Genomic DNA, 12,521 nt, shown 5'->3' with positions numbered 1-12,521 from the left:
TAATAGCCAGGGGAGTATACACGCATAGCAATCCCCACACACGAGACGAGGCTCTATGTTGAATGTAAAATAGGAACTCTTTATTTGAACACACAGCAGTGATTTATACACATGTTCCAACAAGGTTACCACCCACAGGGTTTTGTAAAAACAGCCAATCACATGCATTTACAGTATTGAAACCTTCCCAGCAATTGTACACAAAACCCCCTTCCCTCTGTCTGCAACACTGTGACGAAACCAACCTCGCCACTGTGTATTGGAGGGGGCTGGTTGCAGATCTGGGGCAGAGAGGAGGAAACCATGATGCATTGTGGGGATCTGTTCGGTGTGTCGCAGTCTCCATTCTGGTCCCCTGGGGGCGTGTCCACCAGATGGGGACCTGCATAAATACGGGTGGGTAGCCCTCAATAAAGTGTTCCTGTTTTATCCTTCATCATGTTGAGACTGGTGTTTGGATAACTGATCAAAACTGGGGGATTGCTATACGCTGAAGATTTGCTATACTCCCCTGGCATAACTACTAGCTCTTGTAAGAGCTGTTCCTGCTCTCTGGCTGTAGGAGAGGTTCACCCACTGGAGCCTTGTCGTAGGTCCAGCGTGGGTGTAGGACGGTGAGACCCCAACGGTTTGTGGGGTCTGCAGTGCGTACAGTGTCAAGTGGAGTGCTTGGAGTCCTCGGAAAGCACTAGGAGCATCTATCTATCTATCGGGGTGCCAGGCGTTCCGTTACAAACACAATCAACAAAAGACAATGAGCATTGTCTTTGACGCAATTAGCTAACACACTGGCATTGTCTGAGATGCAATCAACAAAATACAATTACCAATAACACAAAGGTTACAACCCACATTGAATCCTCCCCTCTGCCTGAGATATAATCATGGTACACCATGGTTAACATAATCACCACAGGCAGGAGAATACACAATGTCCTCTGTCCTGGAGACAATCGAGTTGTAATTCAATTATCTCTCAGGACAAAGGGACATCGCCAATACACCCAGAGAGACAATGGAACAGACCTCACTACTCAACGTATACAATGTCCCTCCCTTTACATAACACATAGACATTTAAAAAATTAGTACAAGTCCTTTGTGAACAAACGAAGCCTGGCTGATGAGAGGGCCCATAATCCTTGGGCAAGAGGCTAGCAAACAGGCCCCTCCAAAACCCAGTGGCGAGGTTAGTTTCGCCACACATCTCCCCCTCCCAGGGAAGACTAACCAGGTACCTGACCTCACGCAGGTCAGCACCTGAGTTAGTCTGGCAGTCCACCCACAACCAAATACTGGACCTGCACTTGGCAGACGCTCCATCACTCAGCAGACTGGGACAATGCAGAGTCGAATCAGCGCAGACCAGCCACATGTTCCTGTACACTGAGCTCACTTATCACAGCTCTGATTCCCCAGCAGGGGGAGGGGCCTCACACACACTGCAGGACAGCCACATGTTCCTGAACACTGAGCTCACTTATCACAGCTTCTCTGATGATTCCCCAGCAGGGGGAGGGGCCTCACAGACACTGCAGTACAGCCACATCTTCCTGTACACTGAGCTGACTTATCACAGCTCTCTGATCATTCCCCAGCAGGGGGAGGGGCCTCACACACACTGCAGGACAGCCACATGTTACTGTACACTGAGCTCATTTATCACCACTCTCTGATTCCCCAGCAGGGGGAGGGGCCTCACACACACTGCAGGACAGCCACATGTTCCTGTACACTGAACTCACTTATCACAGCTCTGATTCCCCAGCAGGGGGAGGGGCCTCACACACACACTGCAGGACAGCCACATGTTCCTGTACACTGAGCTCACCTATCACAGCTCTCTGATAAATCCCCAGCAGGGGGAGGGGCCTCACAGACACTGCAGGACAGCCATATGTTAATGTACACTGAGCTCACTTATCACAGCTCTCTGATACCCCAGCAGGGGGAGGGGCCGCACACACACTACAGGACAGCCAAATGTTCCTATACACTGAGCTCACTTATCACAGCTCTCTGATGATTCCCCAGCAGGGGGAGGGGCCTCACAGACACTGCAGGACAGCCATATGTTCCTGTACACTGAGCTCACTTATTATGGCTCTCTAAAGAATTAACAGCAGGGGAGGGGCCTCACAGACACTACAGGACAGCCACATGTTCCTGTACACTGAGCTCACTTATCACAAATCTCTGATGATTCCCCAGCAGGGGGAGGGGCCTCACACACTGCAGAACAGCCACATGTTCATGTACACTGAGCTAACTTATCACAGCTCTCTGATGATTCTCCAGCAGGGGGAGGGGCCTCACAGACACTACAGGACAGCCACATGTTCCTGTACACTGAGCTCACTTATCACAAATCTCTGATGATTCCCCAGCAGGGGGAGGGGCCTCACACACACTGCAGGACAGCCACATGTTACTGTACACTGAGCTCACTTATCATAGCTCTCTGATGATTCCCCAGCAGGGGGAGGGGCCTCACAGACACTGCAGGACATCCATATGTTCCTGTACACTGAGCTCACTTATCACAGCTCTCTGATGATTCCCCAGCAGGGGGAGGGGCCTCACACACACTGCAGGACAGTCACATGTTCCTGTACACTGAGCTGACTTATCATAGCTCTCTGATGATTCCCTAGCAGGGGGAGGGGCCTCACAGACACTGCAGGACAGCCACATGTTACTGTACACTGAGCTCACTTATCATAGCTCTCTGATGATTCCCTAGCAGGGGGAGGGGCCTCACACACACTACAGGACAGCCACATGTTCTTGTACACTGAGCTCCCTTATCACTGCTCTCTGATTCCCCCATCAGGGGCCTCACAGACCCTGCAGGACAGCCACACGTTACTGTACACTGAGCTCACTTATCACAACTCTCTGATGATTCCACAGCAGGGGGAGGGGCCTCACATACACTGCAGGACAGCCACACGTTACTGTACACTGAGCTCACTTATCACAGCTCTCTGATGATTCCCCAGCAGGGGGAGGGGCCTCACACACACTGCAGGACAGCCACATGTTCCTGTACACTGAGCTCACTTATCACAGCTCTCTGATGATTCCTCAGAAGGGGGAGGGGCCTCACACACACTGCAGGACAGCCACATGTTCCTGTACACTGAGCTCACTTATCACAGCTCTCTGATGATTCCTCAGAAGGGGGAGGGGCCTCACATACACTGCAGGACAGCCACATGTTCCTGTACACTGAGCTCACTTATCACAGCTCTCTGATGATTCCTCAGAAGGGGGAGGGGCCTCACACACACTGCAGGACAGCCACATGTTCCTGTACACTGAGCTTACTTATCACAGCTCAATGATTCCACAGCAGGGGGAGGGGCCTCACATACACTGCAGGACAGTCACATGTTACTGTACACGGAGCTCACATAGCACAGCTCTCTGATTCCCAAGCAGTGGGAGGGGCCTCGCACACTACAGGACAGCCACATGTTCCTGTACACTGAGCTCACTTATTACAGCTCTCTGATGATTCCCAAACAGGGGGAGGAGCCTCACACACACTGCAGGAGAGCCACATGTTCCTGAACACTGAGCTAACTTATCACCGTTCTCTGATTACTCCCCAGCAGGGGGAGGGGCCTCACAGACACTACAGGACAGCCACATGTTCCTGTACACTGAGCTCACTTATCACAGCTCTCTGATTCCCCAGTAAGGGGAGAGGCCTCACAGAAACTGCAGGACAGCCACATGTTCCTGTACACTGAGCTCAGTTATCACCACTCTCTGATTCCCCAGCAGGGGGAGGGGCCTCACAGACACTGCAGGACAGCCACACGTTACTGTACACTGAGCTCACTTATCATAGCTCTCTGATTCCCCAGTAAGGGGAGGGGCCTCACAGAAACTGCAGGACAGCCACATGTTCCTGTACACTGAGCTCAGTTATCACCACTCTCTGATTCCCCAGCAGGGGGAGGGGCCTCACAGACACTGCAGGACAGCCACACGTTACTGTACACTGAGCTCACTTATCATAGCTCTCTGATTCCCCAGCAGGGGGAGGGGCCTCACAGACACATGTTACTGTACACTTAGCTCACATCCCATGGCTATCTGATGACCCTCCAACAGGGGAAGGGGCCTCACAGACACAGAAGGCAGCCAGGTGTTCCTGTAGACTGAGCTCACTTATCACAGCTCATGTGTGTTGTTACATAGGACTGCAGGTAACACTACCACATTTTCAGCTCTAGTGTTATCTGTGTTGTTACATAGGACTGCAGATAACACTACTACATTATCAGCACTAGTGTTCATTGTTGTTTTACACAGGACTGCAGGTAACACTACTACATTATCAGCTCTAGTGTTATCTGTGTTGTTACATAGGACTGCAGGTATAACTACTACATCATCAGCACTAGTGTTATCTGTGTTGTTACATATGACTGCTGGTAACACTTCCACATTATCAGCACTAGTGTTATCTGTGGTTTAACACAGGACTGCAGGTAACACTACTACATTATCAGCTCTAGTGTTATCTGTGTTGTTACATAGGACTGCAGGTAACACTACTACATTATCAGCACTAGTGTTATCTGTGGTTTTACACAGGACTGCAGGTAACACTACTACATTATCAGCACTAGTGTTATCTGTGGTTTAACACAGGACTGCAGGTAACACTACTACATTATCAGCTCTAGTGTTATCTGTGTTGTTACATAGGACTGCAGGTAACACTACTACATTATCAGCACTAGTGTTATCTGTGGTTTTACACAGGACTGCAGGTAACAGTACTACATTATCAGCACTAGTGTTATCTGTGTTGTTACATAGGACTGCAGATAACACTATCACATTATCAGCTTTAGTGTTATCTGTGTTGTTACATAGGACTGCAGGTAAACACTACCACATTATCAGCACTAGTGTTATCTGTGGTTTAACACAGGACTGCAGGTAACACTACTACATTATCAGCTCTAGTGTTATCTGTGGTTTTACACAGGACTGCAGGTAACACTACTACATTATCAGCACTAGTGCTATCTGTGGTTTTACACAGGACTGCAGGTAACACTACTACATTATCAGCACTAGTGTTATTTGTGGTTTAACACAGGACTGCAGGTAACACTACTACATTATCACCACTAGTTTTATCTGTGGCTTTACATAGGACTGCAGGTAACAATACCACATTATCAACTGTAGTGTTATCTGTGTTGTTTCCTCGGACTGCAGGTAAAACTACTACATTATCAGCACTAGTGTTATCTGTGGTTTTACACAGGACTGCAGGTAAAACTACTACATTATCAGCACTAGTGTTATCTGTGGTTTTACACAGGACTGCAGGTAACACTACCACATTATCAGCTCTAGTGTTATCTGTGTTGTTACATAGGACTGCAGGTAACACTACTACATTATCAGCTCTAGTGTTATCTGTGTTGTTACATAGGACTGCAGGTAACACTACTACATTATCAGCTCTAGTGTTATATGTGGTTTTACACAGGACTGCAGGTAACACTACCACATTATCAGCTCTAGTGTTATCTGTGGTTTTACACAGGACTGCAGGTAACAGTACCACATTATCAGCTCTAGTGATATCTGTTGTTTTACGCAGGACTGCAGGTAACAGTACTACATTATCAGCACTAGTGCTATCTGCGGTTTTACATAGGACTGCAGGTAACACTACTACAGTATCAGCACTAGTGTTATCTGTGGTTTTACACAGGACTGCAGGTAACACTACTACATTATCAGCACTAGTGTTATCTGTGGTTTTACACAGGACTGCAGGTAACACAACTACATTATCAGCACTAGTGTTTTCTGTGGGTTACACAGGACTGCAGGTAACAGTACCACATTATCAACTGTAGTGTTATCTGTGTTGTTTCCTCGGACTGCAGGTAACAGTAGCACATTATCAGCTCTAGTGTTATCTGTGCTGTTACACAGGACTGCAGGTAACACTACCAGATTATCAGCACTAGTGTGATCTGTGGTTTTACACAGGACTGCAGGTAACACTACTACAGTATCAGCACTTTTGCTATCTGTGGTTTTACACAGGACTTCAAGTAACAGTACCACATTATCAGCTCAAGTGTTATGTCTGTTGTTACATAGGACTGCAGGTAACACTACTACATTATCAGCACTAGTGTTATCCACTATGCTCCACCCATTGTCTCAGCACCTGCTGTGTATGGGGCAGGCTCACCGCCGCAGTCCGCTCCATCCATTGTCTCAGCACCTGCTGTGTATGGGGCAGGCTCACCGCCGCAGTCCGCTCCATCCATTGTCTCTGCACCTGCTGTGTATGGGGCAGGCTCACCGCCGCAGTCCGCTCCATCCATTGTCTCAGCACCTGCTATGTATGGGGCAGGCTCACCGCCGCAGTCCGCTCCACCCATTGTCTCAGCATCTGCTGTGTATGGGGTAGGCTCACCGCCCAGTCCGCTCCACCCATTGTCTCAGCACCTGCTGTGTATGGGGCAGGCTCACCGCCGCAGTCCGCTCCATCCATTGTCTCAGCACCTGCTGTGTATGGGGCAGGCTCTCCGCCGCAGTCCGCTCCACCCATTGTCTCAGCACCTGCAGTGTATGGGGCAGGCTCACCGCCGCAGTCCGCTCCATCCATTGTCTCAGCACCTGCTGTGTATGGGGCAGGCTCACCGCCGCAGTCCGCTACACCCATTGTCTCAGCTCCTGCTATGTATGGGGCAGGCTCACCACCGCAGTCCGCTCCATCCATTGTCTCAGCACCTGCTGTGTATGGGGCAGGCTCACCGCCGCAGTCCGCTCCATCCATTGTCTCAGCACCTGCTGTGTATGGGGCAGGCTCACCGCCGCAGTCCGCTCCATCCATTGTCTCAGCACCTGCTGTGTATGGGGCAGGCTCACTGCCGCAGTCCGCTCCATCCATTGTCTCAGCACCTGCTGTGTATGGGGCAGGCTCACCGCCGCAGTCCGCTCCACCCATTGTCTCAGCACCTGCAGTGTATGGGGCAGGCTCACCGCCGCAGTCCGCTCCACCCATTGTCTCAGCACCTGCAGTGTATGGGGCAGGCTCACCGCCGCAGTCCGCTCCATCCATTGTCTCAGCACCTGCTGTGTATGGGGCAGGCTCTCCGCCGCAGTCCGCTCCACCCATTGTCTCAGCACCTGCAGTGTATGGGGCAGGCTCACCGCCACAGTCCGCTCCACCCATTGTCTCAGCACCTGCAGTGTATGGGGCAGGCTCACCGCCGCAGTCCGCTCCACCCATTGTCTCAGCACCTGCAGTGTATGGGGCAGACTCACCGCCGCAGTCCGCTCTATCCATTGTCTCAGCACCTGCAGTGTATGGGGCAGGCTCACCGCCGCAGTCCGCTCTATCCATTGTCTCAGCACCTGCAGTGTATGGGGCAGGCTCACCGCCGCAGTCCGCTCTATCCATTGTCTCAGCACCTGCAGTGTATGGGGCAGGCTCACCGCCGCAGTCCGCTCTATCCATTGTCTCAGCACCTGCTATGTATGGGGCAGGCTCACCGCCGCAGTCCGCTCTATCCATTGTCTCAGCACCTGCTGTGTATGGGGCAGGCTCACCGCCGCAGTCCGCTCCATCCATTGTCTCAGCATCTGCTGTGTATGAAGCAGGCTCACCGCCGCAGTCCGCTCCATCCATTGTCTCAGCACCTGCTGTGTATGAAGCAGGCTCACCGCCGCAGTCCGCTCCACCCATTGTCTCAGCACCTGCAGTGTATGGGGCAGACTCACCGCCGCAGTCCGCTCCATCCATTGTCTCTGCACCTGCAGTGTATGGGGCAGACTCACCGCCGCAGTCCGCTCCATCCATTGTCTCAGCACCTGCAGTGTATGGGGCAGGCTCACCGCCGCAGTCCGCTCCACCCATTGTCTCAGCATCTGCTGTGTATGGGGCAGGCTCACCGCCGCAGTCCGCTCTATCCATTGTCTCAGCACCTGCTGTGTATGGGGCAGGCTCACCGCCGCAGTCCGCTCCACCCATTGTCTCAGCACCTGCTGTGTATGAAGCAGGCTCACCGCCGCAGTCCGCTCCACCCATTGTCTCAGCACCTGCTGTGTATGGGGCAGGCTCACCGCCGCAGTCCGCTCCATCCATTGTCTCAGCACCTGCAGTGTATGGGGCAGGCTCACCGCCGCAGTCCGCTCCATCCATTGTCTCAGCACCTGCAGTGTATGGGGCAGGCTCACCGCCGCAGTCCGCTCCACCCATTGTCTCAGCACCTGCAGTGTATGGGGCAGGCTCACCGCCGCAGTCCGCTCCATCCATTGTCTCAGCATCTGCTGTGTATGGGGCAGGCTCACCGCCGCAGTCCGCTCCACCCATTGTCTCAGCATCTGCGGACACGCTGTAAAGATTTAGCATTGACAAGTACTACTTCTCCATGGGACACTGACAGGCCCTATAAACATATTAGGATATTCCTGTGCTGCCATAGGTCTTATAAAGTGTATGCCAATCATATAAGTGTACCCCCTGTCCGCATTTCAAACACTGTAAAATCAACTTTATGTTGACATGTCAATCACTTGCCTTTGTGCCCAAGGGGCGGTCTTTCTCCTGCAGTTGTGCCCAGCCACGCCTCAACTGCCGTTTCCTAGCGCCGCCCAGCTCATTATTATTCACTGCGCTGGGCGGCTTTTCCAGTCCCCGATGCTGCGAGATCCCGCGCATGCCCAATAGAAACGTATGGGCATCAGCCTCACTTGGAGCTTGTGCGCTGGATTCCTTACCCGGCACCCTCACTCGCTGGAACCGTAGTGCGCCTGCGTCCCATAACCTTCAATGCGGCGGCTTCAGCAGCTCCTGCGCAGTGAATAATAATGAGCTGGGCAGTGCTAAGAAAAACGGCAGTTGGGGCATGGCTGGGCACAACTGCAGGAGAAAGACCGCCCCTTGGGCACAAAAGCAAGTGATTGACATGTGAACATAAAGTTGATTTTACAGTGTTTGAAATGCGGACAGGGGGTACACTTATATGATTGGCATACACTTTATAAGACCTATGGCAGCATAGGAATATCCTAATATGTTTATAGGGCCTGTCAGTGTCCCATTCAGGGGACGTCATGGGAGGAGAGTGGTGCTGGCTGAGACTCACTATATGGCTAATGGAGAAAGCTCAGTCACTGTGACATGGCTGAGCCTGAAGGGGTTCACATCAAACCACTGGACACAAAAAAAAGTACCTTACTAGTGTGAAGACGGTAGAAAGGCAGGAGGAGCCTCACGAGTGGTCACCCCCTCTGGGGCGTGTCAGGAGGAGCCGCACGGAGTGGTCACCCCCTCTGGGGCGTGTCAGGAGGAGCCTCACGAGTGGTCACCCCCTCTGGGGCGTGTCAGGAGGAGCCGCACGGAGTGGTCACCCCCTCTGGGGCGTGTCAGGAGGAGCCGCACGGAGTGGTCACCCCCTCTGGGGCATGTCAGGAGGAGCCTCACGAGTGGTCACCCCCTCTGGGGCGTGTCAGGAGGAGCCTCACGAGTGGTCACCCCCTCTGGGGCGTGTCAGGAGGAGCCGCACTGAGTGGTCACACCCTCTGGGGCGTGTCAGGAGGAGCCGCACGGAGTGGTCACCCCCTCTGGGGCATGTCAGGAGGAGCCGCACGGAGTGGTCACCCCCTCTGGGGCGTGTCAGGAGGAGCCGCACGGAGTGGTCACCCCCTCTGGGGCGTGTCAGGAGGAGCCGCACAGAGTGGTCACCCCCTCTGGGGCGTGTCAGGAGGAGCCGCACGGAGTGGTCACCCCCTCTGGGGCATGTCAGGAGGAGCCGCACGGAGTGGTCACCCCCTCTGGGGCGTGTCAGGAGGAGCCGCACAGAGTGGTCACACCCTCTGGGGCGTGTCAGGAGGAGCCGCACAGAGTGGTCACACCCTCTGGGGCGTGTCAGGAGGAGCCGCACAGAGTGGTCACACCCTCTGGGGCGTGTCAGGAGGAGCCGCACAGAGTGGTCACACCCTCTGGGGCGTGTCAGGAGGAGCCGCACAGAGTGGTCACACCCTCTGGGGCGTGTCAGGAGGAGCCGCACAGAGTGGTCACACCCTCTGGGGCGTGTCAGGAGGAGGTGGCAATGATCGGGTTCTTTTCCTGTGCCCCGCCCCTGGCTGTGTGAGGAGGCGGAGCCAAGGATCGCACAGTGAGTGAGAGACAGACCACTGCCTGATCAGAAGTAGTCGGGACATGCGCAGTGAGCCAGCATAGTGGGCCCCTGGGGGACCGCTTCCTCTTCTGTGTGCTTCAGTTATACTATGGAGGACCCTCACCGGAATATGCAGCCAGGGTCCTCCACGATCCTTAAAGGGGTTGTCCACCATTCTTTAGAGTAGAACCCCCCCCCCCCCATTGGGTAAATTGGCCGTTTGAGATTTAGATGACATTTTCGGAGGCAATCCTCATTAGGGATAGACACTGAAATGACGGTTCTGTATAAATAACCAGGGCATCACACCTCAGTGTGCCATAGAGAAGTACAAAGTCATGGAACCCAATGCTGCTTTATGCTACTTCCACAGCCTGCTGGGAGTTGTAGTAATCAGTGGCTGACCCCCAAGCAGCATCACCAATATCATGCTGAAATCAACCTGCATTACCATTTTAAGATCTCTGCTTGCTGTGATTTGGAGGTTTCATGTTGCTATCCAGACCTAATACTTTTTTGTCCAATGTTTTTGACCGGATCTGTGACGGAGCCTTCGAGACAAATATGAACGCAGCCTTCGGCGTCACGCACGCGGCCACAAACGTGAACGCAGCCTTCGGCGTCACACACGCAGCCACAAACGTGAACGCAGCCTTCAGCGTCGTGCACGCAGCCACAAACGTGAACGCAGCCTTTGCGTTATGCACTCGGCCACAAACGTGAACGCAGCCTTCAGCGTCACACACAAGACCATATTTTTCATCTGTGTACTGTCTGTGACTTACTGATTTTGAATGGGCCATGCGCACATCTTTTTTTTTTTTCGGATGCGTGTGGCCATCCCGCAAATTGTAGAACATGTCTTAGTCTGGTCCGTAGTGTGGACGAGAATAGCTGTTACTATGGATGGGGGGGAGAAAGATTCGGAAGGTGTCCGTGTTTTGCAGATCTGTGGTTTGCGGATCAAAATATGACATGGTCACATGCATGAGGCCTTTGGCTCTGCCCGTAATCAAAAGCGTTTCTGTTTTATGACAGCAAGCGAAGGAGTTGACAACAGTGAGGAAGCGATACACTAAGTATATCAAAGTAATTAAAGGGGTATTCAGGTTAGAACAAGTTATGTGTTGGATCGGTGGGGGGCTGACTGTTGGGACCCCCACCCAACTATGAGCATTGGGGTCCCATGTCTCCTGTTTTAAAGAAGCAATGGTCGAGCATACAGTCCACCGCTCCATTCAGAGTCTATAGGACTGCCTGAGATAACCCAGCGCTGTACTCAGCCTATAGATATGGATCGGCAGAGCGCAAGTTCTACCCCGCTCTCCTGATCTGTGGGGTCCCACTAGTCCATCCCTTCCACCCCACCCCCCTCTGGTCGCTGCTTTTTCAACCAAAATACCCCTTTAAGGACGGTTACATCAAGTTATCCCCTATCCTGTAGGGGGATAACATAGATTGGTGGGGGTCCTACTGCCGACCATGAGAAAGGAGAGGTCATCAGAATAAATCCCCTTTAATTCACATGAAAGTGGCTGAGCTGCAATACCAGACACAGCCCATGGGGAAGAGTGGCGCTTTTATTTATTTTAGAAAAACTACTCGCCGGCTCCCGACACTTCCCACTTCTTCCCCTGGGGCTCCCGACACTTCCCACTTCTTCCCCTGTGGCTCCCGACACTTCCCACTTCTTCCCCTGGGGCTCCCGACACTTCCCACTTCTTCCCCTGTGGCTCCCGACACTTCCTGCTTCTTCCCCTGGGGCTCTCGACACTTCCCGCTTCTTCCCCTGGGGCTCCCGACACTTCCCGCTTCTTCCTCTGGGGCTCTCGACACTTCCCGCTTCTTCCCCTGTGGCTCCCGACACTTCCCGCTTCTTCCCCTGGGGCTCCCGACACTTCCCGCTTCTTCCTCTGGGGCTCCCGACACTTCCCACTTCTTCCCCTGGGGCCCTCGACACTTCCCACTTCTTCCCCTGGGGCTCCCGACACTTCCCGCTTCTTCCCCTGGGGCTCCCGACACTTCCCGCTTCTTCCCCTGTGGCTCCCGACACTTCCCGCTTCTTCCCCTGTGGCTCCCGACACTTCCCGCTTCTTCCCCTGTGGCTCCCGACACTTCCCGCTTCTTCCTCTGGGGCTCCCGACACTTCCCACTTCTTCCCCTGGGGCTCCCGACACTTCCCGCTTCTTCCCCTGGGGCTCCCGACACTTCCCGCTTCTTCCCCTAGGGCTCTCGACACTTCCCGCTTCTTCCCCTTGGGCTCCCGACACTTCCCGCTTCTTCCTCTGGGGCTCTCAACACTTCCTGCTTCTTCCCCTGTGGCTCCCGACACTTCCC

This window comes from Bufo gargarizans, chromosome 6 (genome assembly GCF_014858855.1).
Source record: "Bufo gargarizans isolate SCDJY-AF-19 chromosome 6, ASM1485885v1, whole genome shotgun sequence".
Taxonomy (NCBI): Eukaryota; Metazoa; Chordata; class Amphibia; order Anura; family Bufonidae; genus Bufo; species Bufo gargarizans.
Note: the sequence above shows the minus strand (reverse complement) of the source record.